The 27,970-nt window shown below is 40.4% G+C and overlaps 1 pseudogene; it reads left to right on the plus strand.

The window, feature by feature from the left end:
- Positions 1–303: 303 nt before the first annotated feature.
- LOC129485344 (putative tripartite motif-containing protein 64B) lies at positions 304–27,273 on the plus strand (annotated as a pseudogene).
- Positions 27,274–27,970: the final 697 nt, after the last annotated feature.

A 27,970-nucleotide genomic window follows, 5' to 3' on the forward strand; every position in this document is an offset into this window, starting at 1 on the left:
CTGTAAGAAAACGTGACTGTTCTCCAATCAACACAGGGCCAGCTTTCCAAACTCTATTTTCTTGCATAGAAGAATGTCGTATTTTTTGAGGGGTTAGTGTCCACAAAATTGCTTGGGCTTCAAAGGTTTCATCAACCTGTAAACTCAAGGGTTGAGTCTTGAATTGTCTGAGAATCAGTAACACTCTTAATTGCCAGTGATTGGTTTAGAGAAGGCAAGCGAACTAAGCTCTTCTACTGTCACTTTTTCATTTAACTGTAACAACCATCCATCGTGACTTTTCCAGAAGGACCTTGCTTGAAAATGTTAGAGCAGAACTCATACTTAGAGTCAAATCAGAAAAAGCTAGCCTTTACTCTCCAAGATAAAACAGACAAATCGAGGTAAAGGCACTTCTCCAAGGCAAAACAAACAATCATTGCTTTTCTAGGCTGCTCTGTTAATTCAATCAACAGAAACTTTCTGGCGTGTTTACTGTTCCTTTACTGTCTGTTAATTTGGGGATGTACTGGTTAATATTATGACATTTTTAAAAGACAGGTAATTAAAATTACAAAAAGATTGATAAACTGTAGGAGAGTACACAAAGGATAGAAATATTTTCTAAGCTCTTTGGAAGCATTATCATTACTCTTTCACGCAGTCAGAAAACGAGTAAGTATTACGCAATAATAATAGGCACTAGACAGTAAGTCAGAATTTTAAATGTATGTTATGAAAAAAAAAAAAAAGAGGAAAAATAAACGTAGGCCAGGCAAGGTGGCTCAAGCCTGTAAATCACAGTATTTTGGGAGGCCAAGTCAGGCAGGGTGTTTTGAGCTCAGGAGTTCTAGACTGGCGACATGGCAAAATGTCTAGGTCGGCCTATCTCTATAAATATATATGTGTGTATAACAGCCGAACATGACGGCCCATACCTGTAGTCCCAGCTACTTTGGGAGATGTGGCTGAAGGATTGCTTGAAGTGAGAAGTAGAGGCAATAGTGAGTCTTATTTCCACCACTGCACTCCAGCCTGGGTGGCCCTGTCTAAAGCAAACAAAGAAACAAAGAAATGAACAACCTAAATCCTGGTTTCTACACTGTATAAATATATGATCCCTCTATTTCTGACATTTCTGCATGATTGCCAGTGAGACTTTTCTGCAGAAATACTCATTTCTTGCTTTCTTTGACAGACTGAAGTTTGTGAAGAGACTTTTACCATTTTTTAGAAAAAAATGTTTGCCCGAATCATCCAATGCGCTCTCTACCTATATATAGCCATACATTGTAACACAGGCACATTACCACTAGTACGGTAGAATGTAACACATTTATACACATAAATTACAACACCCATAAGCCATTTATAGAACCCACAGAGATTAAAAAACTACTAGATATTTGGAAACTGTTGCAAAACGCTTACAATCTATACAAATAACTTAGAAATACATTAAGTAAAAAATTAATCATAACCTTAATTTGAGGAACATGTAGCAAGACAGATGACGAAAATGTTAATTTGTAAATAGGTTAAGTAAATGGAGCTTGTAAACCTACAGATTATGTTGAGAATAATTTTAAAAAAGAAATGGAGCCGTTCTTAAAACTCTGAAAATGAGATCATTTCATCTAAAAAAATCTAATTTTGCAGATAAATTAAAGTCCCCAAATTTTGTTTGTTTTGGTTTGTAACCTAATAGTAGCTCCTACTCTGGAAATCGTGTGCTTACCTCAGAAAAATATCTATGTTCTCACCAAAGCCTGCTGTCAAATAAGATGAATTCAGTTCAGGGATCAGAGCCTCACCATGCAGTGCTGGTAGCTTTTGGAAGTCTCCAAGGCCAGTTGCAAAGACACTCTGTGGGTTCTGGAGAAGAATGAGCTTGACTCTTGAAGTGTCCTTATATAAATCTCTGAAGACCAACCCCTTTCTTTCAACTGACTGCATTTCAGGGGGCATAGGGGGGTGTTAAGGTAGATGATGATTAAGTCTTTTCAAAACAGAAGTTTTTTTGTTTTTTTTTTTTGGATGGAGTCTTGCTCTATTGCCTTGCCTAGGCTGGAGTGCAGTGAAGTGATCTCGGCTCACTGCAAACTCTGCCTCCCAGGTTCAAGCAATTCTCCTGCCTCAGCCTCCCAAGTAGCTGGGATTACAGGTGCCCACTGCCATGGCTGGCTAATTTTTTTTTTTTTTTTTGGCATTTTAATAGAGTGGTTAGTAAAGTGCTGGGATTACAGTCATGAGCCACCGTGCCCAGGCGATTCACTTTTATTGTAATGTAAGAATTTAATCTAAGAACACTGTCGGCCTCCACTCCAGAAGGGACATTTCTCCTGCTCCTCATGCTCCAGATGAAGGCTTTCAAAGGCCTCTCAACAACCACAGGATGTAAGATTCCCTCCTATAATGCCTGCCATTGCTCATCCCAGCTCAATGGGTAAAGGAGGGAAAGTCTACAAAGCTCCATCTCAGGGATCTCCCTGGGCCACGGTAGTGTAGGGCATGTTGCTCTGAGATATATTGAAATGCATTTCTACTTGACAAAGTAATGATGGCAGGGCTTCATCTGAATGCATTTATTCTACCGCTCATGGAGAGGAGTGACATGCCATTTCAGACACATGAGAACACTCTCTGCCTAGTTACCGGTGGCTCCAGATCTTCATGCAGTTATGGAAACCCGTGCTGCAGATTCTGGAGAAGCAGCTCAGACCTCGTGCAGACAAGAGTTCTTCAAGAACCACCTTGGCTATGCAAAGACTATCAGGCTCAGCAACAGTCTGAGCTGGATGAGAGATAGAGCAAAGCTCCCAGGAGCAGCAGAAGCTGTAAGGGAGGGAAAAGGGAAGGAAGAAACTCTAGATTTCAGGATATCCCCTTTATCTCTATGAGAATCTCAGCACCCACAAGGCCACCGTTCCTTTTTCTGACTCCTCTTGGATCCAGGAATTTTCCTGGGTTAAGCCATCCAGGGATAGGACAGGAGATGCCATTTGGCTCTAGGAGCAGAGGAGAGAAACTCAGCAGGAAGAGTACCTCTATGGGAGGAAAATTCAGTTGAGCATGTTTGTAGGGTCACAGGGCTGGATATGGGTAGAGTCTAGTGTACATGTTCAGAAGCCACAGTTCCCCCAGATCTTCTGATTCTAACAAGTACACAGAGCCAATCAAATGAAGGAGGGGCGGGTCAAGGGAATTCAGGGACAAGGGGAATGAAGGATATTAGTTGCAGGAGGAGGCTGTTGAGGTCAGTAGGCAGACATTCTCCTCTCCTCTTATATTGAGAAACAAGTAATGAAGCTTTAAAATGTTGCTTGTGCTCTGGGCCAAAGGCAGCAGAGCACTTGTCTCTGGTCTCCATATACACTTGACGTATTTACTTTCAGTATTCCCAGTAAGATTTTGATTCATTTCACACGGAATAACACTCACCTACCATGCTGAAATTGCTATACATATTATGAGACTTTACTGATCGTAAGTAAGTTACTCTCAACCTTGAGATCTGGCTTCAGTTTTCTCTATTCTCATTCCTTCTCCTCTATATCAGAAGTTTCATAATAGACAGTGGGGGCAAATATGGTGTGGAGAAATAATCAGTTTACATTTAGATATTTTTAATGTAGTTGTCACTTCCTAAAAAGCTAGGTAAAAGCTGAAATACATGAAATAGCCACGCGCCTTCATTTCTAGCCTCCTTTAGGTGTCTGCCAAAATATATTCTATACTAGGTCTTTTCTGATCATAATATTATAAATTCAATTTTGGGCGGGGTGCAGTGGCTCATGCCTGTAATCTCAGCACTTTGGGAGGCCGAGGTGGGCGGATCACGAGGTCAGGAGATCGAGACCATCCTGGCTAACACGCTGAAGCCCCGTCTCTACTAATAATAAAAAAAAAAATAGCCTGGCGTGGTGGCGGGCGCCTGTAGTCCCAGCAACTCCAGAGGCTGAGGCAGGAGAATGGCGTGAACCCGGGAGGCCGAGCTTGCAGTGAGCTGAGATCGCGACACTGCACTCCAGCCTGTGTGACAGAGCGAGACTCTGTCTCAAAAACAAAAACAAAACAAAACAAAAATCAATTTTGTCTATGATACTTTATTTATTTTCCTTTCCTGCTGTGTTTTTCTCTAAAGCACTTATCACAATGCGTTTCTCTAGCAATTTTTTTTTTTTTTTCAAAACCGGGTCTTGCTCTGTCATCCAGGCTTAAGCATGGTGCCATATCAGCTCACTGCAGCCTTGACTTCCCAATTTCAAGCAATCCTCTCATCTAAGCCGGTGTCTGAGAATACAGGAACATGCCACAACCCCAGCTAATTTTGTTTCTCTTTTCTTAGAGATGGGCTCTCTGTTGCTGAGGCTGGTCTTGAACTGCTAAGCACAAGTGATCCTCCTGCTTCAGAATCCTGAAGTGCTGATATTACAGGCCAGAGCCACTGTGCCAGCTTCACTTTTTCAATGTTGTATTTTGACTTGCTGACTTGTGTTTCTCACCCTGCGACCTCATTAGCTCTTTAGGTGCAAGAAAATCTGTCTCATTTGTTCATTTCTGCATTGGCTTAGAATGCTTATTAAGACACAGTAGGCACTTGATATTTTGAAGAAAAAAGTATCGTAAGTTACATCCTTTAGGATATCACTTTTAAAGCATCAAGATGACTTATAAATAATTTAGCTGATGATATCTCTCTCTTTCACACAGAGCCAATTTCTTTCTTAGTACTTGGGAGTGTCTTTAATATTATTTGTTTTTATTTTCCATCAGGAAATCTTTACTTCTTTCAGAATGTATATGTAATTTCCTTTAATCTCTTCTCTTCATAGTATTCATTTTATGTTTGAATTAGTAAATGATCCATACAGATTCTTCAGCCATGCATCTAGGCCCCATCTTGAACTACCCTATGCTACCTTTTCTGCTACATCTCTAAGCACTGCCTCTCTCATCATATGTGTGTTAATCACATATGTGAACTAAGTGGAAATCCAATAGTACAATGGTTTATCTAGTATATAGTTTCCAGCACCCCCCGCCCCAATTTACCTGCCTGAAATTCCAAGAAATTTTCTATTAATTTTTTTTATGTAATGTAGTTTAATTTTATTTAGAAAATTAGAGAATATAGTTTTAAAACTTTTGACCTATATATACTGTTGACCCTTGAATAACACTGGTTGGAGCTATGTGAGTCACGTATAATTGGAGTTTCTTCCGCTTCTGCTACCCCTGAGACAGCAAGACCAACCCCTCCTCTTTCTCCTCCTTCTCTGATTACTCAACATGAAGATGATCAGGATGAAAACTCTTATAATGATCCACTTCCACTAATTAGATTTAGTATTCCATTAATGAATATTAAATATATTTTTCTTTTGATTTTCTTAATGACATTTTCTTTCCTTTAGATAACTTTACTGTAAAAATAGAGTATACATATAACATAGAAAATATGCATTAATCAACTGTGAATATTATCATTAAGGCTTCTAGTCGACAGTAGGCTATTGACAGCTAAGTTTTGAGGAAGTCAAACGTTATACACTGATTTCTGACTACATGGGATCTCGGCACCCCAACCACCATGGTGTTCAAGGGTCAACTCTAAGTTTATTAAATATCATTCAAATAATCTGAGAATCTCTTTGTGAACAAAGACTTTATCTTTCTGTGAAACCCTGTTTATCTCACGCAGTAATTATTGCATTTCATAGTGATAGTGTATTTTATCATGCTTACTGATATTTTATATCATTTCCCAGGAAACAAAATTGTTTTAGCTGAATATTTTGATATTAGCAAGAAATCCTAATAAAAAGTTTGCTGCCATGTTGAAATGATTAGATAGAACCCTTTTGCTATTGTTCTGCTGCTCACAGTAGCATAACAATTGACACCTTGGTTGTGCCCATTGCTCTGTCTGGTACACGGAAGCATTTGCTCTCCATGGAGTTCTGATAATATCGTGCATTATATTAATATTTTTGAAAGTAATAGCTATATATTTCTAAAGTGTCCAAGAACTGTCACAAAGTTCCATATTTTGTCACAGTATTTTCATTTCTTGAATTATTTCTTAAGAAAAAGTATCAAATTTGGAAAAGAAAGACTGCTTTGAAAAAGACTTGAGTTCTAAAATGATAATAGCAAGTATTTCAAAGTAACCTCCTGCCTAAGAGAAGAGAAATTACTAAAGAAGTCGATATTCCCCAATGAGAACATTTTATAATCATTAGAATCAATGATTAGAGTCAGGTGTGGTGACTCACACCTGTAATTCCAGCTATTTGGGTGGGTGAGACAAAAATCCTGAGGTCAGGAGTTCGAAACCAGTCTGGCTAACATGGTGAAATCCCATCTCTACTAAAAAACAAACAAAAAAAACAGACAAACAAACAAACAAACAAACAAAAAACTAGCCAGGTGTTGTGGCAGGCACCTGTAATCCCAGCTACTCAGGAGACTGAGGCAGGAGAAGCTCTTGAGCCCAGGAGGTGGCCAGCCTGGACGACAGAGCAAGATTCCGTCCCATAAAAAAGAAAAAATATTATTAGAGGTATAATATAAGAAGACATTTACAACAAAACATGAAGTAAGCAGAAAGAATTTAAAGATGTATATATAATTTGATTAATTTTATTCAACAAATATAGGAAAAACTTAAAGGGAGTTAATCAGTTAGTATAAGCACTGCATTATCTTCAGAGGAATATTGGGAGAATTATTTCCTTATTGTTCACAATTCTTTCCAATTTTTTTTATGTGGGTAAAAGGTCAACAATGAGAATGAAAATGTAAGCAGATTCCATGAAGCTGATTTTCTATCTTTAAAAGAAAAATGATGTTTTCTCTCCCTGACAAAATGCCTCATCATTTGAATTATGGTTTGTTAAGGACACACAGCTTTTTCTTCCTTGAGTATTTCTATATTTGTTTCATTTTCTCCAAATGATAGTAAAGATCCAGTCTGTGTCTCTATAAGATGTTTACAATTCCTGAAACACCTGAGCAGTGCATTGCACGTAATAATAGTAATTTCTCACTAAGTAAATTAAGTTGAATGTTGAATTTCTCAACCAAACTTTGAAATCTACGGAAGAGACATGTCTTCATCCTGCTTTTCTTGTATGACTTCTTTCCTCTGTATCAAAGGATACAGGGTGTTAACATAGGATACAGAGAAAGAGAAGTGTGTGTGTGTGTGTGTGTGTGTGTGTGTCTTTGTGCATTTACATGTGTGTAGCCACATCAATTTTTGTATTTGTAGCAATGGATTGTGAATTTGTTTCAGAAACCCATAGCATTTTATTGAAATTATGTTTTATTTGATTGTCTCATCTGTTTATGAGAGCTGCTAACAGATAGTCTGTGTTTCATTTACTATATACTATTTCAAAATCTGAGTTCGTGATGCTAAATTCATAAATGTTGAATAGAGCTGACATCCAAATTATGGGGGTTGTAGTTATTCCTATTTTTCCTTTGTCAATAGGGTGCAGTTGAAAGAACAATATAGACCTCCCATTTCATTCTAAAACTATCTAGTGTGAGTTTAGGTAAGTTATTTAACTCCTGATCCTTTAGTATCTCTTCTATGAAATGGGGCTACTAGCCTGCCCAACTTGCAGAATTGCTCTGAAGATTAAAAATCCTGTATTGTATAAACATTCAAAACAGTAATTGGCTCACAGGAGGTGATCAGCCAGTTCTAAATGCCAACTGTTAGTAAAACTACATTATAAAAAGTAAGAGATAAATGAATGAATATAATAATTAATGCTTTCATAATGTAATGATGGTTTCTCATTAGTTAATTACATTGTGACAGAATGGTATATTGAATTCAGTGACTCATTGTTCATCTACTCAGAGCTTGTTGATACACTTTCAATTAGATCGAATCATTCTTATTGCAATAGCAACCCCATCACTCCTTTTGGACTGTAAGTTCTGTGAAAGCAGGGAGTGTTTGATTCATAGCAGGCATCCAGATACTGTAGAAAGACTGAAATAAGCACCATGTTTTGTGTTCCTACTAGGTTTAGCTTTAAAAATTAGAATATTGATAGTTATCACTTGGTAAATATTTATAATTTGTCAGGCATCTTACTAAACATTACTAGATTATTTTAATTTAATATTAATATTATTTCTGTGAGCAGATTACTAGGAGACCTAAGGTGAAGAAAGTCTTGCCTATATTTGTATACCTGGGTTTATCAGTAAGTTATTATCGATGTAAATAAAAATCACTATCTTTTATCCCATTGGCACATGCAGCTGTTTATGTGCTTTCATAAGCTTTAGCAGAATAGTATTTTATAAGATTTAAAAAAAATGGTAGCTATGTATTTTATTGTTCTTCATTTGCATATTATAGGAATTTAAAATACACATTTCATACTTGAAGAACACTGATTTGAATTGCACAGGTCTACTTAAGCACAATGTTTTTAAAAAATACGGTCAGCCCTTTCGATCTGTAGATTTCACATCAGCAAGCAAAGATAGGTAGAAAATCCAGTGTTATTCACTGTAATCCCAAGTACTTAGGAAGCTGAGAAAGGAGAATTGCTTACGCCCAGGAGTTTGAGGCTGTGGTGAGGTATGATCAAGCCACTGCACTCCACCCTGGCAAAAGAGCAAAATTCCATGTCTTAAGAAAACATAATAAAATACAGTATTGAAGGAAAGAACCCCACGTATGTAGAGGACCAACTTTTTATTTTTAAAGATGGTAAACTTTATTTTGCCAAATTATTTTTTTAAACTTATCTTTTTAAATATTAGTATTGCATACAGAAAATGATTTTGTTAAAAATATCACAAAGTGCCTGCCTTCTTTCCTTCCTTCCTTCCTCCCTCCCTCCCTCCCTTCCTTTTCTTTCTTTCTTTCCCTGGCTCGCTGCAGACTTCCTGCGTCCAGCTCCCGTGGTTCTCCTGCCCTGGCCTGCGGACTGCCTGGGATTGCCAGCGCGCGCCACCACCCCTCCCTCGTTTTTCTCCTTTGGCTGGAGGCGCGGTTTCGCCATGTAGGCCAGGCTTGTCTCCAGCTCCTGACCTCCAGTTGTCTGCCCGCCTCGGCCTCCCGAGGTGCTGGAACTGCAGACGGAGTCTCGCTCACTCGGTGTTGCCCGGGCTGGAGTGCGGTGGCGTGGTCTTGGCTTGCTGCAGCCTCCGCCTCCCAGCCGCATGCCTTGGCCTCCCAGGGTGCTGGGATTGCAGCCTCTGCCCGGCCGCCGCCCCGTCTGGGAGGTGGGGAGAGTCTCTGCCTGGCCGCCCATCGTCTGGGTTATGAGGAGCTCCTCTGCCCAGCCGCCACCCCATCTAGGAGGTGAGGAATGTCTCTGCCCGGCTGCCCATCGTCTGGGATGTGAGGAGCTCCTCTGCCAAGCCGCCACCCCATCTGGGAAGTGAGGAGCGCCTCTGCCCAGCCGCCCCGCCTGGGATGTGAGAAGCCCCTCTGCCCGGCCGCCCCGCCTGGGATGTGAGGAGTGCCTCTGCCCAGCCACCATCGTCTGGGAAGTGAGGAGCACCTCTGCCCGGCCGCCCCGTCTGGGAAGAAGTGAGGAGGGTCTCTGCTCAGCCACCCCGTCTGGGAAGAAGTGAGGAGCGCCTCTGCCCGGCTGCTCCATCTGGGAAGTGAGGAGCGCCTTTGCCCAGCCGCCCATCGTCTGGGAAGTGAGGAGCGCCTCTGCCTGGCTACCCTGTCCGGGAAGTGAGGAGCCCCTCTGCCCGGCCGCCACCCCGTCTGGGAAGAAGTAGGAGCGCCTCTGCCCGGCCGCCCCGTCTGGGAAGTGAGGAGCGCCTCTGCTCGGCTGTCCCGTCTGGGAAGTGAGGAGCGCCTCTGCCCGGCTGACTATCGTCTGGGATGTGAGGATCGCCTCTGCCCGGCCACCCACCATCTGGGATGTGAGGAGCGCCTCTGCCCGGCCACCCCGTCTGGGAAGAAGTGAGGAGTGCCTCTGCCCAGCCGCCCCATCTGGGAAGTGAGGAGCGCCTCTGCCCAGCCGCCCCGTCTGAGAAGAAGTGAGGAGGGTCTCTGCTCAGCCACCCCGTCTGGGAAGAAGTGAGGAGCGCCTCTGCCTGGCTGCTCCATCTGGGACGTGAGGAGCGCCTTTGCCCAGCCGCCCATCATCTGGGAAGTGAGGAGCGCCTCTGCCCGGCCGCCCTGTCTGGGAAATGAGGAGCGCCTCTGCCCGGCCACCCATCGTCCGGGATGTGAGGAGTGCCTCTGCCTGGCCACCCTGTCCGGGAAGTGAGGAGCCCCTCTGCCTGGCCGCCACCCTGTCTGGGAAGTGAGGAGCGCCTCTGCCCGGCCGCCCCGTCTGGGAAGAAGTGAGGAGGGCCTCTGCCCGGCCACCCCGTCTGGGAAGAAGTGAGGAGCGCCTCTGCCCGGCCGCCCCGTCTGAGAAGAAGTGAGGAGCGTCTCTGCCCAGCCGCCCCATCTGGGAAGAAGTGAGGAGCGCCTCTGCCCGGCCGCCCCGTCTGAGAAGAAGTGAGGAGTGTCTCCGCTCAGCCGCCCCGTCTGGGAAGAAGTGAGGAGCGCCTCTGCCTGGCCGCCCCATCTGGGAAGAAGTGAGGAGCGCCTCTGCCTGGCCACCCCGCCTTGGAAGTGAGGAGCGCCTCTGCCCGGCTGCCCCGTCTGGGAAGTGAGGAGCACCTCTGCCCGGCCACCCATAGTCTGGGAAGTGAGGAGCGCCTCTGCCCGGCCACCCCATCTGGGAAGTGAGGAGCGCCTCTGCCCGGCCACCCCGTCTGGGAAGTGAGGAGTGCCTCTGCCCAGCCGCCCCATCTGGGAAGTGAGGAGCACCTCTGCCCGGCCGCCCCGTCTGGGAAGTGAGGAGGGCCTATGCCTGGCCGCCCTGTCTGGGAAGTGAGGAGTGCCTCTGCCTGGCCGCCCCACCTCGGAAGTGAGAAGCGCCTCTGCCCCACCGCCCATCGTCTGGGATGTGAGGAGCGCCTCGGTCCGGCCGCCCCTTCTGGGATGTGAGGAGTGCCTCTGCCCGGCTGCCCCGTCTGGGAAGTGAGGAGCACCTCTGCCCGGCCACCCATAGTCTGGGAAGTGAGGAGCGCCTCTGCCCGACCGCCCCATCTGGGAAGTGAGGAGCACCTCTGCCCAGCCGCCCAGTCTGAGAAGAAGTGAGGAGCGTCTCTGCCCAGCCGCCCCTTCTGGGAAGAAGTGAGGAGCGCCTCTGCCCGGCCGCCCTGTCTGGGAAGTGAGGAGCGCTTCTGCACGGCCGCCCCTTCTGGGAAGTGAGGAGTGCCTCTGCCTGGCTGCCCCGTCTGGGAAGTGAGGAGCGCCTCTGCCCGGCTGCCCTGTCTGGGAAATGAGGAGCGCCTTTGCCCGGCCACCCATCGTCTGGGATGTGAGGAGCGCCTCTGCCTCTCCGCCCCATCCGGGAAGTGAGGAGCCCCTCTGCCCGGCCGCCACCCCGTCTAGGAAGTGAGGAGGGTCTCTGCCCAGCCGCCTCGTCTGGGAAGTGAGGAGCACCTCTGCCTGGCCGCCCCTTCTGGGATGTGGGGAGGGCCTCTGCCCGGCCACCCGTCTGGGAGGTCTACCACAGAGGCCAGAAGCAATGTGGGGGCTGCATATGGTGGCTTACGCCTGTAGTCCCGGTACTCTGGGAGGCTGAGGCAGGTTGATCACTTGAGGCTAGGAGTTGGAGATCAGCCTGGCCAACATGGTGAAACATATGAAAAATACAACAGACAAAGCAACCAACCAACCAAGCGACAACAAAACAGGTCTAACCTGGAGTCATACTCTAATTTTTTATATTTTCCTCCCTTTCTGATCCTTTATCACACTTTCTTTCTCTTCCGCTTCCTTCTCCTTCTTCTTTGTCAAATAGAAGATTGAGTTGTTATCATTGATCCATACAAAGTCCCTCTCTCATTTATTTTCTTTAATTCCCACCCCCTATTTCTATTCTCCGTCTTCCCATGTGCAACCATCCTAATATGTTTGATATACATCATTTTGTTTGTACTTTTAAAAAAATTTTAAAAAAAAAGATTCATAAGAACAAGGATTGGCCAACCATGGTGGCTTATGCCTGTAATCCCAGCACTTTGGGAGGCCGAGGTGGGTGGATCACCTGAGGTCAGGAGTTTGAGACCAGCCTGGCCAACATGGAGAAACCCTGTCTCTACTAAAAATATAAAATTAGCCGGGCATGGTGGCACATGCCTGTAATCCCAGCTATTCGGGAGGCTGAGGCAGGAGAATTGCTTGAACCTGGAAGGTGTAGGTTGTGGTGAGCCAAGATCACTCCATTGCACTCCAGCCTGGGCAACAAGAGCGAAACTGTCTCAAAAAAAAAAAAAAAAAAAAAAAAAAAAAAAACAAGTATTATTTACTCAATTTTTGGTGAATCAGGAAGGTTGTGGTCGTGGGTTAAATGAAGAAATAAATGTTTGCAAAACAAAAATTGTAAGGAGCACCTCCTACTACTTCACCTGCCTGAGTTCAAAAACAATCACGAATATGGAAGGCTTGCTGAGCACTTTCGTATGGCATTGTTTATCATTGTGCATCATATGATTATTGGATATTTACAGATTTTTATTTGACAATTAAAAAAAATATCACAAAGTAGGAAGGACATAAATCCAGAAGAAAAAGCTTTTAAGTGAGTCAATTTATTTCTATGGAACAAACCTCAACAATTATTTTTCCTTTAGCTTTGACATGTTAGAACTTTTTTCACAGAATGATACTCATTACATGAGCTTGAATCTGAGAACCTCAGATGTGGCCAATAAAGAACTAATGAAAAATGTGTAAAGTAAGAAAATTATGAATGTTTTTCTAAAAAACAAAACAAAATAAAGCAAAACTGTTACGTTCCATTGGGACTCTTAGCCATGTTTTTCAGAAATATTTTGTTTTATATTATTGCCTACTTCATTGTCTTAACAATATGAAGACCAGGCTGTCAAAGGGCATTAGGCATGTGGTGAGAGTTATATTATGGCCAGTTAACACAAGGGAGGTCAGATGTGGCTCCACATTCCACATCCGCAACTACCTTTCCTCACTGAGGCAGAGCAAGGTAATCCAGAAAGTCTTTTCAGACTCTGAGAATGCTGGACTTACATTATTCAGAAAATCACTTGAAAAGATGAAATATTAAATAATTTACACTAAAATTTGGATTATTATTCTGATAGATCAATTTGATTTGTTTAGTGTTTTTTTCACATTCAGCTTGTTAATTCCACAGAAGGGGGGGGCCTACTTTTCATGTATACATGTCTTTTCTGCAGGACTTGGGTATGCACAAATTTTGATCTCTGTCAGTGTCCTGGAACCAATCCCCAGAGCTGACTAAGTTCAGTTTTGTTCTGAAATTTTTATTTTGTCTATAGAAATGCATTTTCATGAAGTTATAACTATATTCATTTTATTTCTCATTCCAATATTATTGAGAATTATGAATAATCAACCAATGTTTCTGTAATGAGCATTTATTGATCCTTAGCGTTACCAGATAGACGTTTTTATAGGTAGAAAAAGAAAAAATGATTCCCTGTTATAGTATCACTTTTTCTTTTTTTTTTGTACTGTGGAAAAATATCATAGATGATTTTTTGCAAGCCAATAGAAAATTTCAATATATATGTAGTAATGATAAATATAATATTCTCTCATACAATGTAATATAATTTTTGCATATCTTTATTTTCAGTATCTTTTTGTTTCTTATTTTAAAATAATGTTTATTTTAGAAACTGTAAAGATCAAGAAAGCCACAGCAGAAAGTAAATAGCTGCCTAATTCCATCAGAAAAATATGAAATCATGGTTATATTCTTGTGTGTATAATTCTAGCCCTTTTCCTATTTTAAATATATTTTGTGTATGTATACACAAAACCCAGTAAATCTCTCTATATGTAAGGTATATAATCAACACATCTTTATTTGTTCTTTTTCATATTTTTGACATTTAGAGGTGTCTTTCTTCCTAAATCTTGACTATTGTAATTTTTTTCTGCCAAACATTGACTATCCCCAGGTTGACCTTATATGTATTGATAGGGGTTAGGTCATTGGACAGCCAGAAATGGCTCCATCTTTCTCTCCAGGGATTATCAAAGTGTCTGGCTTGGGAGTAAGAGCATGTTTTCAACAGTTCGATTGGTTGGCCAATGGCAGCATATTTTAAACTTACCCATCGCCCCAGCTTATTTTGTTGTTGTTCTTAAGAGACAGGTTCTCACACTGTCTCCCAAGCTGGAGTTCAGTGTGCAATCTTAGCTCAGTGCAGCCTCCAACTCCTGGGCTTGATCAATCTTTCCACCGCAGCCTCCAAAATCGCTGCCGCAGTGCCCAGCTAATATTTGTACTTTCATTTGTCAAGACAGGGTGTCCCTATGTTGCCCAGGATGGTCTCAAACTCCTGGCTTCAAGCAATTCTCCCACTTAAGCCTTCCAAATTTATAGAATTACAGTAATGAGCCACCGCTCCTGGCCTTATTTTTCTCTTCAGAGTTTGTCCTTCCTTTCTAGGTCTATGATATGAAAATGTCTTTGCCTGTTCCATAAAACATTCATCTGTCGTGGTCATATGAAACATTACAAAATTATTTTTGATGTTTCTTCATGTTTTATGTTAAGTATGCTAACATGGTAGTGTGGCTTTTTTAAAAAGGACAAAAAAAACACAATAGATGGTTGACTAATCACAAGCAGGACTTTAAGGATCACAGTTGTGCTATCATTTATTATGATATATTAAAAAATCAGCACTTACTTGTAATGTGCCTTGAGACAAACTATTTAGCAACTCGATTTCTCAGACCTCAGTTTCCTCCTCTGGGAAATACTAATATCAACTGTGTGTAGTTTATCTTGAAGAATTAGAAAAATTGTAAGTAAATACTTTATTACCCAGCACGATTGCTGTGGTTATTTTATCGTTGTTACTGTTGTAGCATTGAACCACTTACCACTTTAGGTTATTTGTTCGAAGTCAAATATTATTAATTAACACATATTTCATAAACTAGTCTTTTCCATTTTATTTATTTATTTATTTTTTAAAGGATGGAACCTTGCTTTGTAGCCCAGCCTGGATTGCAGTGGCATGGGATGATCTCAGCTCACTGTGACCTCTGCCTGCCAGGTTCAAGCAATTCTCCTGCCTCAGACTCCTGAGTACCTAGGACAACAGACACGTGCCACCATGCCTGGCTAATTTTTTGTATTTTTAGTGGAGACGGGGTTTCACCATGCTTTCCAGGCTAGTCTCGAACTCCTAACCTCGTGATCCGACAACCTTGGCCTCCCAAAATGCTGGGGGTACAGGCTTGAGACACCGCACCTGACCATAATAGTCTTTAGAGTTGATTTAATGTGGAAGTTTAGTTGACAAGTGGCTGGTTCAAATTGTTAAATTAGAAATATTCAATGTTAGAATTGTAGAGTGCCCTTGTGTTCCTCTTCCGTATCATTTGGGCAACTAGTAAACAGTATACTGTTTTATCAACAGGTATGTCATCTATGCTCCAGGCAGCCACAGCAAGTATTCAGGGGAGTCATTTCCAGGAATTTCTAATGCTCTGTTTGATATTGAAAGGAAAGTGGACCCATGCAAGGCTAAAGGAGAAGTGAAGAGAAAGCTTCGTTGCAGCCTTCACTGGGCAGGCAGCTTCAGAGGCTTTGAAACAAGTAGCCTAAGAGGATTCCTTAGAGAACCCATATTGAATTTGTGTGGTATGTCACTCAGAAAGAATCATGATGGGTATATTGATGTATTTTAAAATTAGTATTTTAGAAATAAAGATGGATAGTATATATAGTTATGTGAGTGTTCATGTATTTGTCTTAGTGTATATTTTTTCTTTTATTTTCTCGTGGATTAAAAATAAAAAATCAAAATTTATAATTATACAAGATTATTCTGAAGTAGAAGAATCAAAGTCAGTATTAAATCCAAGGGGAATGGAGAAATATCATAAAACTCTCATCTGGCATTTTCGAGGAATCAAGTCTAATGTGTCCATGTCGCTTCACACATGGGAAAACAGTTTGTCACAGAACACACTGCGGAATATGCGCAACTGCTCCAAGCCAGAGGCCTCACGCCCTGCCTGGCCTCCCAAGGCTGAGAGGATCACTATCTCAGCGCACTAGTTGGGACACTGATTAAATTACACTTTTAGTATATGTAATCACTCTATAGCATAAGAAATCACTATTTTTTATTAAAATATTTTATTTATGTAAAAGACTATAATATAACACACAAGTATAGAGAAAAATAGTAATGAACATTTGTGAACCTACTAGCCATATTAAGAAAATAACGTTTCCAATATCTTTGGGTTCCCCGTGCACTAATAACAGTTGTGCTTTTTCACTGTCTTGAATTTTGTGTTTATCTTTATTTCCTCTCTTATTCTTTATAATTTTATCACACATGGCTATATTATTTACATGTTGTATGGTTTGGCTTTAGGTAGTTTTGAACTTTTTAAAATAAAATCATACCATGTATAGTTTTGTGGTACTTGATTTTTTTCCACTGGTCTTTAAGTGTTCAGATAGATAGATAAGTAAGTAGATGATAGATAGATAGATAGATGATAGATAGATAGATAGATAGATAGATAGATAGATAGATGATAGATAGATAGATGGATAGCATTTATTCAAATGAAAGGAACATTCAGGGTCTGTCAAGACAGAGAAAACATATAATAATGTGAATAGGGAAAGTTAATATAAAGAATGATTAATTATAACAGCATTTGAGCAAGGAAATATTGTCCAGTAGAATGTAAGGAGAAGTCTAAATAATACGTGATGAGCACATATAAGGAATTGCCATTGTGTCCAGGGTGAAGTTGGAGTAGCCAATGAAGAGTCCCCTCACCCCTTGGCCTCACTGAATGTTAAGAAGTCGCTGTGCTGTTGCGCTTGAACAACTTGCTTTAAATCCACACTTCAGAGCTCCCCAGAAACTTGCCTTCTGGGCCACTTGTAAAGCTGTTTACAAAGAAATGTCATGCCAGACAGGCTCCACTTCAGATTTGGCAAAGCGCAGTATCAGGAGAAGCTCGTGGCTGCTCAGTTCTCCTGGCCACCATGAACTTCCGGAAGTGGATGCTATAGCAACTGCCTGAACTACACAATCTGGGCATTGGTGTATCCCTGTATGCCCTCTGGGCCAGACACTGGAGGTGTCATTTCCAAAGCAGATTGGAAGCGCTTTTTTGGAATTTCTCTCCAATGCTTTCTACTCACACAGACTGACATCTTAACACGTGGCAAAGAAAAAAATATTTAAAGAGTCCAGATCTATTTATGTAAACAATCAAGAGTGAGTTTGTAGTGGAAAACCCAAAGTTGGATACATGGTGCATAATGATATATATTTGTTCATTTTCTGCTGTTGTACACTTGGAATGATTTTTGTGTTTTGATTTTGTGAACATGTCTCCTAATGTAAATAGCCAATAGATTCTCTTTCCAGACAGTATCTTCCGATAACTGGAATGTCTGCGTTATAAAATTTGTGGATGTTAATTCTATTGGGCAATGCCACAGCGCTTCAAAGTAATTTTATTTGTTTATATTTCCACTGACAATCATGTTATACAAAATAATAGAAGTATAGATGATTGTGGCAAGTTAAAGAAATACAAGGCACTCACCCTTACTAGAATCCAAGGCATTTGTGGGAAGAACAATTCATACACTTAGCACCAAATACATCAAGTATGTTTTGGAAGACATCGAGAGGAGTGTAACTACTTTCCTGTAGTTTATCAAAATCCCATAATAAGGTTAAGCAGGTAGGAATATAGGCACATTTCCATTTCAGAAAGCATTCTGGCCTAGATAGAATAGAAGGATATCAACCCAGGAAGAGAACAGAACTAATATTTTGTGTGTGTGTGTGTGTGTGAGACAGGGTCTCACTCTGTCACCCAGGCTAGAGTCGGTGGCACAATCCCTGCTCAATGCAACCTCAGCCTCCTGGGCTCAGGCAAGCGTCCAGCCTAAGACTTAGCTGAGGTTACAGGCATGCACCCTCATGCCCGTCTAAATTTTGTATTTTTTCTGGAGATGGAGTTTCACCATGTTGCCTAGCCTGGTCTCGAACTTCTCAGCTTGACCGGTCAAGCCACCTCGGCCTCCCAAATTGCTGAGATTACAGGCATGAGCCACCATGCCAGGCCCCACCATCTTTTCTCATGACAACTGCTGTCACTTAGACTTTACTATCAGAAAATATAAGACTACTCTCATCCTTTGGGTTTCAGCTTAGGTGTCATTTCTTTTAGGAAGACTTTTAGGATGACTGTCCCTTCCTTTGTCTCAACTACTAGACCATGAGCTCCTTAAGGACTTAATCTTGGGTTTTTTTTACCCTTTTTTTACAAATTTTAATTTAATTTTTGGGATACATGTGCAGAACGTGCAGGTTTGTTACAATTTTGGCTCCAATCTCTACCAGTATGGAGAGTCCATAGCAGACACTTATTTTGTGAGTAGTCAGAGTAGTGCACATAAGAGACCTCCTGAGACATTCTGTGCTTTGAAAAGCAGAGCTGCACTGCACACTAGGATTTCCACAATGCCTTTGTTATGGGGTTTGGCCGAGCATGCCCACAGGCCTTTTGTGATGTCATTGATAGAGGGTTGGACAGTATGGTAGATGTAGGACAGTGTGCATATTATTATTCAAAAAAGTGGACCAAAGCCTGCACAATACTTGAAGGCTTTGTCAACTTTCAATCAATTCTGCCAGCATGCAAGAAGCGTCCCCTCAAAATATTGTATGTAACACGGTGGCTTAGGAAGATACTTTGGCAACATATTTAATGTCACTGAAAGGAAAACAGTTTTCGGAGACAGACTGCCTGGTTTCAAACCCTAGTTCTCCTACTTAATTTGAGTATGCCTATGGACAAATTATTAAACTTTCCTGTTCTCACGTTTCTTAATCTTTAAATGAGTATAAAATATTATTTATCTTATGGGGTTGCTGCAACAATTAAGCAAGTTAGAACATGTGAAGCACATAGAACAGTTTTCAGCACAGAATTGGTGATCAATAAATGTCTGATATTTTCACTTGAATGACAGAGTATTTTTTGGTTAGGTAAGGAAATACTGCCTTTTCTCTCTTACCTACCCTGCATGATAACACACTTGTAGTAAAATAGATAACTTTTTCAGCTTCTAGCACTAAAATTTGCAACTATATTTTATTCTTTCATATGCATCTCATAAGTTGCTTATTGTTTATTTCTGTCTAATACAGGGCAGTCTACAAAATGTAGAATCAAATTTTTATTGAGAAGTGAGAATACCAGAAAGTCTTTCTTCTTTACACTTAGGTAGATAACATGCAACATCTTAAGTAGTGTTTGAATCTGTTTTCAGAGAACAAGATTTGTGGAAAAGTCTGCATATATATGTATCTATTATTACATTTTCTTAACGTTATTGGATATACTTTTTGAAGCATAATGCTGGTGAAATGACACTTCAGAAAACATACTAATTTGCAATGCCATGGACTGATTAAAAGACAGCCACTTCATCTTTTTCTAGGATATGCTGGCTTTTATGAATTTTATAATTTTTTAAATGTCTCTTCAAATGTAAATGGTGACTTTTATATAGATTTCTACTTTTTCAAATTCTAGCAAGGTTTGTTAATTTTACGTTTATAGAAATGACCTAAATCCCCAAACATTAGATAATTTATGAATACAACTATGTATAAACATAGTTGATTTATGTATAAACATGTATCTATGTATAAACATGGTGATTTATTAAATCATGGTAAAAGACAACAAAATCTGTTAGTATGGCAACCGTGTTACAAATAACTTTCATGCACTATTAAAGATAATTATGGACATAATTATTGTGTAAATAACAGCCAGGTGCCATGGCTCATGCCTGTAATCCCAGCACTTTGTGAGGCCGAGATGGGCAGATCACCTGAGGTCAGGATTTCGAGACCAGCCTGGCCAACTTGGTGAAACCTTATCTCTACTAAAAATACCAAAATTAGCCAGTCACGGTGGCAGACACCTGTAATCCCAGCTACTCGGGAGGCTGAGGCAGGCAGGAGAATCACTTGAACCTGGGAGGCAGAGGTTGCAGTAAGCTGAGATCGCGCCACTGCACTCCAGCCTGGGTGACAGAGTGAGACTGCATCTCAAAAACAACAAAAAAAAAAAAAAAAAAAAAAAAGGAAGGAAGAAAGAAAGAAAGAAAATAGATCAATAGATCTAACCAACTGGCAAGGGCTCCCAAGAAGCTGCAACTTCCAAGTCACTAAGGAGAATGGTGAATTGGCGGCCACGCTTCCATTAACTGCATTTCTGGATTTTCTAGTGTAGAGTGGCAAACCTAATACATATCTTCATTTTTTTTGTTATTTTAGAAGATAATTAATTGTTGATTCATTCTTGTTAATTATTATAGGTGAAATATTGGCTATTTCAGAATGTGAAAGTGTTCTCTCTAATCATCTGAATTGACTATGGGAAAAAACTTTCTTAATTAAAAATAATAGATATTATTTACATTTAATATATTGGAAGGAAGAGTTTTGATATTAAAGTTAAAAGGACAAATTTAATGATTCATAATTTTAGGAGTTGACAGTCCACTCTGATTAATCAATCTTAGATAAAACCTACTTTATTTATAATTGTCTGAGCATACTTCTTAGGTGAGTTTGGAGGCAGGGAGTATAGAATAATACCATAGATACTAAGTGTCTTTCATATATTATCATCAAGGAATCATTGAGAGAGATAGAATGACAGAGACAGGATGACATTCAGAATGTGCTTCTTCGTTGATTAGCTTATATAAGTGATTCAGAAATCATCCCAGCTTTTACCCTCCGCCCAGGCTTTAAGCTTGTCTAAGTAACTGGGAATGATTGAGAGCACGGCTTGTTTAACAAAAATGTCATGACGACCGTTGTCTCATTTTCTCATTTGCATCACGGTTGTTCATATCCATAAGTTTCATACCCGTGAATTCAACTAATCTCAGATAAAAAATATTTACAGGGAGAAAAAAGCAGCTGTACTAAACATGTACTTCTTTTTTGTCTTTTTTTTTTTTTTTTTTTTTTTGAGACAGAGTCTCACTCTATTACCCATGCTGGAGTGCAGTGGTGCGATCTCAGCTCACTGTAACCTCCGCCTCCTGGGTTCAAGCTATTCCCCTGCCTCAGCCTCCCGAATAGCTGGGACTACAGGCAGGTGCCACCACGCCCTGCCAATTTTTTGTATTTTTAGTAGAAACGGGGTTTCACCATGTTAGCCAGGATGGTCTCAATCTCCTGACCTCGTGATCTGCCCGACTCGGCCTCCCAAAGTGCTGGGATTACAGGCATGAGTGACCGCGCCCTGCCAAACATGTACATATTTTTAATCTTCTTGCTGTTACTAAACAGTATGGCATTACAAGTATTTATACAGCATTTACATTGTATTAGGCATTCAAAGTAATCTAGACATAAAGTATTCAGGAGGATAGGTTTAGGTTACATACAAATCCCACACCATTTACTAATAAGAGACTTGAACATCTTAGGATCTTGGTATCTCAGGGAGTCCTGGACTGAATCTTCGACGACTATTGAGGGAAAACTTTATAAATCCCGTATGTTTGCATTTACTATGTCTCAGTTTGTACTGGAGCTAACTTATTAGACATATTGGACAGAGCTCAAGTAGACAAGGAAAATTGTCCACCAGCCTTTTTTTCCTTTTCATCGGGACAAATAAAAATAAGAGAAAGAAATTCTCACTTTTTTTTTTAATTTTCAGAAACACGGATTCAGACGCCCTGCGAGTCTTCCAGAATGAGCTCATTTGCTGCATTTGCCTGAAATACCTCATAGACCCGGTCACCATTGACTGTGGGCACAGCTTTTGCAGGCCCTGCCTCTGCCTCTGCTCAGAAGAAGGCAGAGCACCAATTCACTGCCCTTTGTGCAGACAAATCTCAGAGAAGCCCAACTTCAACACCAGTGTGGCACTCAAAAAGCTGGCTTCCCTAGCCAGACAGACCAGACCTCAGAACATCAACAGCTCACACAATATCGGTGTGCTCCATGAGGAGGCTAAGGAGCTCTTCTGTGAGGCTGACAAGAGATTGCTCTGTGGGCCCTGCTCTGAGTCACCAGAGCACATGGCTCACAGCCACAGCCCAATAGGATGGGCTGCTGAGGAATGCAGGGTACGTGATGCCTCTAAGGCAGTGTGAATTATGTAGATTCCCAAATAAGAATGATGAGGGCCTATGATAATGACGGTGATGAGAATGCAGATGGTGGAGGTGGTGATAATTCCATGTCAATCATGATAACATAAATGTGTCCTTTCAATGTTGCTGACTAATTTGGCACTCTAATCATAGCTGTGTTGAGACTCCACTAAAGGAGGTTTCCTTAGAAACATTGTTCAAACATATAGAATGGAGCTGTGGAGCAGGTGGCCAGCACCAAGAACACTGTTCAAAGTCGGGTTATATAAAAGCCAGTTTCTCAGAAAATTGATGATATTATCTGAAGGGTCCCTTAAAACTCTCTATTATGTTTCTATCACTTTTCACATCCCAATGATTAGAACCAAATGTGTTTAATTTGGAAAAATCTGATCACTCCACTCTAACTTAATTTATGTTTCTTTCAATGACAGCCTTTTTTTTATTGATAAGGGGATGAAATCTACTATACTGTCTTCATTATTGCTAAGCTTCTTGCTTCTTTTGCAGGAGAAACTTATAAAGGAAATAGACTATTTATGGAAAATCAATCAAGAGACACGAAACAATCTAAATCAGGAAACTAGCAAATTTCATTCGTTAGAGGTAAAAATGAAAATGTTTTCTTTGTTTTTATGCAAATAAACACACTGTTAGCTTATAATTTTTAGCTAAATTCAAACTACCAGTTGAAAGACAGTGATTTCATCCACAGAAAATGTAGTGATTTCAATTAATATAATAGGAATTGCAAACAGAGAAGCCCACACAAGCTAGCCAAATTAATTCTAGTATATTGGATAAATGGCATGATGTGTATTCTAGTTCAAATTTGAAGGTTGGTATCAATCTTTTCAGACACCGCAGATGAGACAACATTTCACTAAGTTTGGGAATGAGGAAGGTGAAAGCAATAGAATAGTATATAGAGTAAAAATAAGGTAAAAGTAAAAAGAAACTGCATAATACGGTGTATGGCTAAATGTTTTTTAACATGTAGGCGAATCAGACAGGGAAAAATCCTAAAAGAGAGATTAATAGAGGAAATAATTGACTCAATAACAACTGTGAAGAAGCATCACAGTGATAGAAACCAGGAGTCTTTATATAGGTTTGATTTAAAAAGGGAGAGAGAATACAAACATTGACAAAGATGGACAGAAGAAGATAGAAAATGTTCAAGACTGCTTGCAAGAGTGAGGCAGAAAGTTTATAAGTTGCTTGATTACACCCAGCATATAATTATTTGAAGTTTTCTATTGAGAGTGAGAACGTGTAATCCTTTTAACCAAACATCTCTGCAGCACTATGTGTCATTAAGGAAGAGGATAATCAGTATTCAATATCAAAAGATGCATATATTTCTAGAAGAGGAGGAGCAACTGCATCTGCAGGCACTGGAAAGAGAAGCGAAAGAGCTTTTCCAACAACTACAAGACAGTCAAGTGAGAACGACCCAACATTTAGAAGGGATGAAAGACACGTACAGAGAGCTGTGGGAGACATGCCACATGCCTGACGGGGAGCTGCTCCATGTGAGGAGGGAGGGTCCATCCTCAGAGACAGGAAGCCTTTGCTGGACAGTGCTGCCAGGACATGCAAATATCACCTGCATATGTCACTGCTCTAAGCTAAGTGACACATGCTGTCTGACTTCCACCATTACGTTTCTCCATTCACTTATTACTGCATACTTTGGTAATCTTTGGGAAATTTTTGCCATCTTAGCTGATAGCATATAACAAAGTTCTCTTCAATATAATTTGGAGTGCTATCCACACAGAGAGATCATCCAAAATCATTAGAACTCTAGGCCAGGGGAAGGTTAGTAATACTCCATTTACATGCCCTAGTTCATCCTCACTCTGATGTCCCAGACAGCAGTGATTTGCTGAAGACATTGAGGGGTTTCCCCTTGCCTGGGCAAGATTTCTCAAAGCTGCTCATCAATGTCCATGTACTGTTTCTCATATGGTTCTCTGTTTTGTTTTAAGAGTTGTCATGTGTGGTCAGAACTTTCCTTGGAAATAAGATTAGGAAATTAATGACACTGGAAGCCTAGATATCCTTGCTTTACTCCACCATCTCTTGCTGAGCTCCTTTCTTCCTAATGCCCACTGATGAAGCTTTCTATTGTTTAGTTGAGGTTCTGTTATTAATGTAGCCTTGAATGATTCCTTAGCAGGAAATAAAAAGATATACATTATTAAAACACTAAAACAGAAAGAAACAAGAGTGTGAGAAAAGATGCAGAAGGAAAAATCTCTCATAATTAACATTATCTTTTTTTTTTTGCAGGATGTGGGAAATGTATCAGCAAGATGAGTTTACAGTAAAAACAATGCTATTTCTGAAAATTTGTTCTCCTGTGAATGAAGGGGATGTATGCATTTTGAGGACTAACATCGTTGTCAGAGCTATTTCAAATTTTGTTTCAAAAGAGGGCCTGAGGTCTTCTTCTCTTTGGTCTGGAAAATATTCATCTTAAAATTTGTATGAATTAAAATATACATAAAAACACTTTGCCATTTGGAAGTTTTTTCTCCCGATCCATCCATCCTGACCAGCCATACCCCACAGATCTTAATACAAAATTACTCTGAGGAATCATAGAGGCATCTTCTACTCTAGAGGGGTTGGAGGTTAAAAAAAAAAAAAAAAGACAGAGGGAGGAGAGAGATTCCCTAAGGATGGGCTGAGGAGGGATGTTTTGTTCCTAAAAGCATCAATGACCTGGGCCTGCCCCATCACCGTACACCCAGTTCTAGGAAAGACCTCAGGAAAATGGTTGCCTCAGGACCCTCACCAGCAGGGTTCTCAGGCTGGAATTAGACTCCTTTGATTTGCACAAAAGATTAAAGCCTTTTGTCTCAGTGAACATTCTCTGTTACACACTGACTAGCGTTAGTGACAGTTGCAGACTGAGGTCCCAAAGTTTTTGTCTGGGTTTTCTGCTCTCTGAAATATTCCCAAGATTTCTGCCTACCCTCAGGGGGTGTGATGGGCAGAGGGAGGCAATGACTTTTTATGACTTTAGAAGTTGTGTAATGTCTGAGAATAACATATCTGGAGAAATTGGGTTTTTATGGAAGTAAAATTTAGAAAAAGTAACATCCTTATGGCCCCTAGAGTGTGGAATAAAATGTACAACCAGTTAACCAAAACTGGCAGAATTCTGAGGAAACATCTTATATGAAAATGTGATATCTTCGTATGACTGTATGATTAACTCTGGGCTTGGAACTATAGCTGAGGCCATTTTTTTTGCAGGACTGATTTGGCACAGATGCAACAGCCCCAGCCAGTGAACCCAGAGCTCACTTCATGGCGCATAACTGGAGTCCTAGACATGCTCAACAACTTCAGAGGCAAGAGCCAGCTGCTTCACAGTCCAGCCTCAAATTATTTCCTTATTGGGTCCCTTGGTTGAGGCTTTTTCCATTTAAGTTTTATTAGTTTTGACATGTAGGTAATACATACTTTTCCAAAACATGTGCATCTTCTCTACCTGCATAGTAATATTACAATGATGAAAACTCAATTTCCTGACTTACAGTTTGATGAAAATGTAAAGAAAGATACACACTTTATCTGCAGAATAAGAGGACAAAGAATATTCAGATCATGTAGTTATGAAGACACTAGTTCTCATGGTGGCATCAGTATTTCCTGTTTATTCAATTTAATTCAATTTTGAAGGCTTAGATTTGTCATAATGGTTTTTAATTCTTTCTATTCTATGTGCATTTACATGCATTCTACAAGTAACCTTTATTATTTACAAAATCAGAACATTTTGATCAACAAAGAAAATGACTGAAATATCCATAATCAGGACAATTCTAATGCCATCAGATACATCTCAAAACAAGTGAAAAGTGAGGGATCTGTGAACGTGGCTGAACCATGTTAGGCCCATTCTAGAGAGCAGGTCTAAGTAGCAGAGGGCAGGAACCCAGAGTAGATTGAATCAGGAGCTAAACAGATAATGTAAAGCCAGAGTATTCTTTTCAGAAACTTATAAATTTTACGTGTGTAAATTTCTACCAAATTTTTTATGTTTGAGACTATAACAGGCATTACTTACATTCCAATAAATTCCCACATCACAGCAAATTGATGTCTACCTGTTGATGATCTTAAACACAAATAATACAAGAAGATTTTTCTACTGAAGAAAAAAAAACATTTTAGATATGTCCTGAAACAAACTATGCAGAGATAGACATTAAATCATTACTTCGCCCAGTTATATGGTCACATTTTTTCTCTGATTTTAAGGAATAATACATAATTGTATGTGCTGAAGAGGTGTAATAACATTTCATCTTCATGCATGCATGGGGCTAAACTCTCTTGCTTTCCTTCCTTCTGTATTTTCTTGGAGGAAGAGCAAATGAAGTGAATAATTGGGCACAGAGCCTCTGTCCCTCATAGCACTCACTAATATAATATTTTTTCCTTGTCAGTGGATAATGCTCTGAGCACGGAAATGATTCCTTGCTATATAAGCCTTTCTGAGGATGTGAGATATGTGATATTTGGAGATGACCATCTCAGTGCTCCCGTGGATCCCCAGGGAGTGGAGAGCTTTGCTGTGTGGGGAGCACAAGCATTCACCTCCCACAGGCATTTCTGAGAGGTGGATGTGACCCTCTCCTCCAGCTGGATTCTGGGAGTCTGTAGAGATTTCAGGACTGCAGATGCCAATATCGTTATTGATTCTGATGAAACATTTTTTTTTAATTTCCTCAAAAAGGAGCAATCACTGTAGTCTCTCCATCAACTCTCCACCTTTAATTCAGTATGTACAAAGGCCTTTGGGTCGGGTTGGGGTGTTTCTGGATTATGATAATGGATCTGTGAGTTTTTTTGATATTTCTAAAGGTTCTCTTATCTATGGTTTTCCTCCTTCCTCGTTCTCTTCCCCTCTGAGGCCTTTCTTTTGCTTTGGTTGTACATGAAAAGTTGGTTTCATGATGATTTATTGTGACCTCCCATATATGAGGCAAATAGTGTCCTAAGACCCTACGTGTGAGAGCCTGTGAGCTCATTGTAACTTCATGGAATGTAATTACTTTATGGTAATAAATGGGATAACCACCTTGAATGTGTACATTTGTTAATTAAGTTATTTTAATTAATAAATTATTGTGGAATCTTCACTAGAACATCAATAATTTTTTGTACTAGTTTTGTTGAAATTCATTCACTTACCGTGAAAGTCATGTTCTAATGTATTTAATTCAGAGATTGTTAGTGTATCACACTTGTGCAGGCATCAGAGCTCTCTACTGCCTGTGCACTTTTAACACTTCCAGAAGAATCCCGATACACATTAACATTTATTCTCCATTCAACCTCCCCCATTCCTTGACACCACTTAATCTACTTTTTATGTTTTTGCATTCAGGTAAATAAAATCATACAATGTAAGTTCTTTTTTTAATCTGACTCCTTTTTCAGAGAGTATGTTTTCAGTTTGTACACACTGTAAATCATTTCTCTTAGTTGTATATTTGAACCAGGCTGGGGTAGAATAATGAAGTGGTGGATATCTTATCTTACAAAGAATAAAAAGTGTGCTTATTTCCTTTTTAAGTCTGAGCAAGTTAAGTTGACCTCACAGACTTTATCGTTTCTCAACATCCTAGTTATTAATCACATTTCAACTCATGCAACAGATTTTCAGTGCCGGGTTGCTCTGCTATTACATC

Source organism: Symphalangus syndactylus, chromosome 6, assembly GCF_028878055.3.
Source record: "Symphalangus syndactylus isolate Jambi chromosome 6, NHGRI_mSymSyn1-v2.1_pri, whole genome shotgun sequence".
In the NCBI taxonomy this organism is placed as follows: Eukaryota; Metazoa; Chordata; class Mammalia; order Primates; family Hylobatidae; genus Symphalangus; species Symphalangus syndactylus.